This window comes from Otolemur garnettii, unplaced genomic scaffold (genome assembly GCF_000181295.1).
Source record: "Otolemur garnettii isolate 467f Iridium unplaced genomic scaffold, OtoGar3 scaffold00164, whole genome shotgun sequence".
In the NCBI taxonomy this organism is placed as follows: Eukaryota; Metazoa; Chordata; class Mammalia; order Primates; family Galagidae; genus Otolemur; species Otolemur garnettii.
In genome coordinates, this window is record NW_003852559.1 from 258,725 (window position 1) to 262,311 (window position 3,587).

Here is a 3,587-nt window from a genome sequence, read left to right on the forward strand (position 1 = left end):
TTCCTACGATTTTAATTGTAAATCCAAGTGTCCTTGCCAAGGTTTGCATGTTGTCAGTGAGGAGGGAAACGTCTGTGGCTAGGACATGGTGTCTTTTGGGTATTCTAGGCCATGACCACAGGGCTGTTTCTATTCTGACACATATGGATACTTAGTAAAGCTCAGGGTCAGAGTCGGCCTTGGAGTCGGCGAATATCTGGAGTGCTAATATCAGTCAGTAGACTGGATGATACCTAATATATATCATCACTTTCCACTCATCCCAGTATGAATGTAGCGTCTCCCACACATCCAGCTTACTTTTGCTTTTAGCAAAGACACAAATATGCAATTAGATCAAAATCTCCATCTGATAAAAGATCAAAATACGATGTAAATACAGGGGGGAAATGTTGAAAGATTACTTTTTATAAACTAATTTGCCCTACAAGTTTTGCTCCCTAAAAAAGCTGTGGGTCTACTATACTCTGAGTGAGCCTCTGGGTGAAGCTGTGCTTACTCAACCCTGCTGTATATGGTCTGATTTTCGTTTTTGCCTTCTTATGGTGAATATGTAGTGTGCGAATTGGAGAACATGTAGAACATGGTAAATACACCATTAATAAGGCTAAATGTGGCTAAAAATACCCTTACCAGATATAGAAAGATCACTAACTATAAATTTAAACTCCATGCAAACCCATATCCTTCTACTCATATACTCTTAGCTCTTTTTTTAATCAGATCATGTTGAGAGGTAAATATTAATAAAATATGCAAAGTTATATAACTAGTTTCTCAGTTTCCTCTTCAATAGTAAAAAGTCTTGAGCCACCAAAAAGGCAATTCTTTTTTTGTCTCTTGTAGCACTTTTGGCAGAGAGAAAAGACTCCGTTTTTTAAGCCAAACCATGAACATTCCACTCCCTTTTGACCCAATTAACTGTTTTTCATTATTACCATAAAAATAATCATAATACTCCTCTTTAATGCCTCAGTATGTGTTCTTATGTGAGTTTCTCATACCACTTGTGATTCACAGTTGCTATTCGAACAAGCTTCCACAAAATTCCTGTATGTTCAAGGATATAACAGCTTGGTAGTTTATTGATTGTAGGTATAAGCCTTAAACTGAAAGTTCTTTTTCAAATAGGAAAACCAACGTTTTTATACCTTGGTTTTATAGAGAGAATTTTAAGAAATACTATTTGGAAACTGACTTGCGGGCATCAATATAAATGTAAAGAACAAAGAAAAAGTTTTTCTTACCCATATTCCAAGAGTTTCTTCTTGGGAAAGAGTCAGCTTTGAAGTTAATGCTTTTGGTGTTTTTTGTTTGCTTGTTTGTTTTAAACAGTTTCCTCAGAACAGTTGCAAATGGAGTTAATGCTTTGACAAGCCTATTTGGAGTCTCCAGGGCTATAGTTTGGCTGGCACCAGAGAGATTTAGTGGGATGAGAGAAAGAACTCTACTACATTCTTAGAAGAAGAGAGATTTGAGACTTGACAAGGGAAAGGAGGATGGAGGGAGAAGCAAAGGCTGGTAATTGAGATGATGAGAGAATAAAAAGAATGTGCTGTGATTTTGGAGTAAAACACCATGTGTTGTGCGAAGCAAGTTCTCTCTTAGTGTCCTCTACAAAAGCCTTAGTAAGTTCACATTGCTTGCTTCTGCTTTATAGAGAAGAATTCCTACTGAGAAAAACTGGAGTGCTGAATCCAGCGTCAAGGTCAGTGTAAGTTGAAAGTAGCTGTCTGCAGAAGAGATTACATGTAAGATGTGAAAGGATTGCAATAATTTGATTTTCAAACTGGAGAATCTCTTCCTTACCTAAGACCCCACATCTCTCATAATTTGTGTGGTTAGGAAAAAAAAAGCTTAGATTTCTTAAGAAGACATATTTATAGTCTCTTAAAGAGAATGGCCATACCTATGTACCCCTCTGGGTTTGGCTGGAAGGAAGGACTTGAAGACGTGGTGCCTAAAATACTTTAACTCCCAAATTTGTAAATTACATAAACCAATGACTTTCATTTAGGTTGGTTTGATATAAATTTCTGTCATTGATGGTAATAATAACTCCCAGTTTTTTTTTTGTTTTTTTTGTTTTTTGTTGTTTTTTTTGAGACAGAGCCTCAAGCTGTCCCCCTGGGTAGAGTGCCATGGCTTCACTGCTCACAGCAATCTCCAACTCCTGGGCTCAAGCGAGTCTCCTGCCTCAGCCTCCCAAGTAGCTGGGACCGCAGGCGCCCACTGCAACGCCCGGCTATTTTTTGGTTGCAGCCATTATTGTTGTTTGGCAGGCCCAGGCTGGGGATTCGAACCCGCCACCTTAGGTGTATGTGGCGGCCCCCTAACCAACTGAACCAAAAGCCCCCAACCAATAACTCCCAGTTTTGATGCAATTTGGTTATCATTGGATGCAGTCAGAAGAGAGAGTCACAGGGATAAGAGTAAGAGCAAGGAAAGAACCTGGTGATGGAGGCAATTTGCCATCCTATCTGCCTCTTCTGATCAGTTTCCAAGCTCTAGGGTTAGGCCCTAGGCTGGACCCCAGGGGAAGACATCTAGGGGCTTTTCAATGAGAGATATGTTCCATCAAACTCCACCTGTGCCTTGGGTATTGGGGAGTACAATGATGGTTTTCTCCTTGAAAACTCATGTTAAGATTTAATTGCCATTGAAACAGGATTAAGAGGAGGGAACTTTAAGAGGTGATTAGGCCATGAGAACTCTGCCCTCATGAATGGGTTAATGACACTATCCACAGGAGTGGGCTTTAATAAAAGGATGAAGTTCTGGCCCTCAGACCCTCTGACCTGCATTCTTGCTTGTCCTTTTGCCCATGTTATGATGTAGAAAGAAGGCCCTCCACCAGATCCAGTGCCATGTTACTGTACTTCTCAGCCTCCAAAACCATGAGCCAAAGAAAGTGCTCTTCTTTCTATACGGCCCAGTCTATGGTATTCTGTTACAGCAGCCTGTAACTAAGACAGGGAGCTAGCCAGCTGCAGATTTGGTCATGGAGGATGAGTAGGGGAGAAGATCTTAATGGCTGGAAGTAACTGGGATATGGAGTAAGAAGTGTGAATCTTGCATAAAGGTGAGCTATAAAACCACTAAAGTCACTCCTGGTCTAAAGACCTGAGCCTTACTTCTGAATCAACCTTGAGCCCTCCTCATTGGCCATGTTTCAGCCAGTCTCCAGCCAGTTTTTCCCACCGAGTTATAGGCACTTCCCATTCCTGAGCCTGACTGAAGCCACCTCCTCCATCCTTGACCCTGCTATCCTGATCACTCTCCCAAACCACCCTGTGGATTGCCTGACCCTATCTCCTGTTGGGCTGACCATCATGACCATCTCTCTGGCTATGTTTGTGGTAGTAAGTTTGGAATCCTGCCATTTGCTTCCTTCTCACACAGGCCCTCAATGGTGGGCCCACAGTTGCAGATTCCAACTATCATGTTTTATCAGGGTACAAACTCTGTCTGCTTGGGGTCTTTGCTTCCATTTACTACTATGAGAGCTTTGTATAGAGGCCTGTGGGTGATGGTGACTGAACTCTACAGTCTAGGGGAAAGTATTAGGGCAGTGAGAAGACACAGCA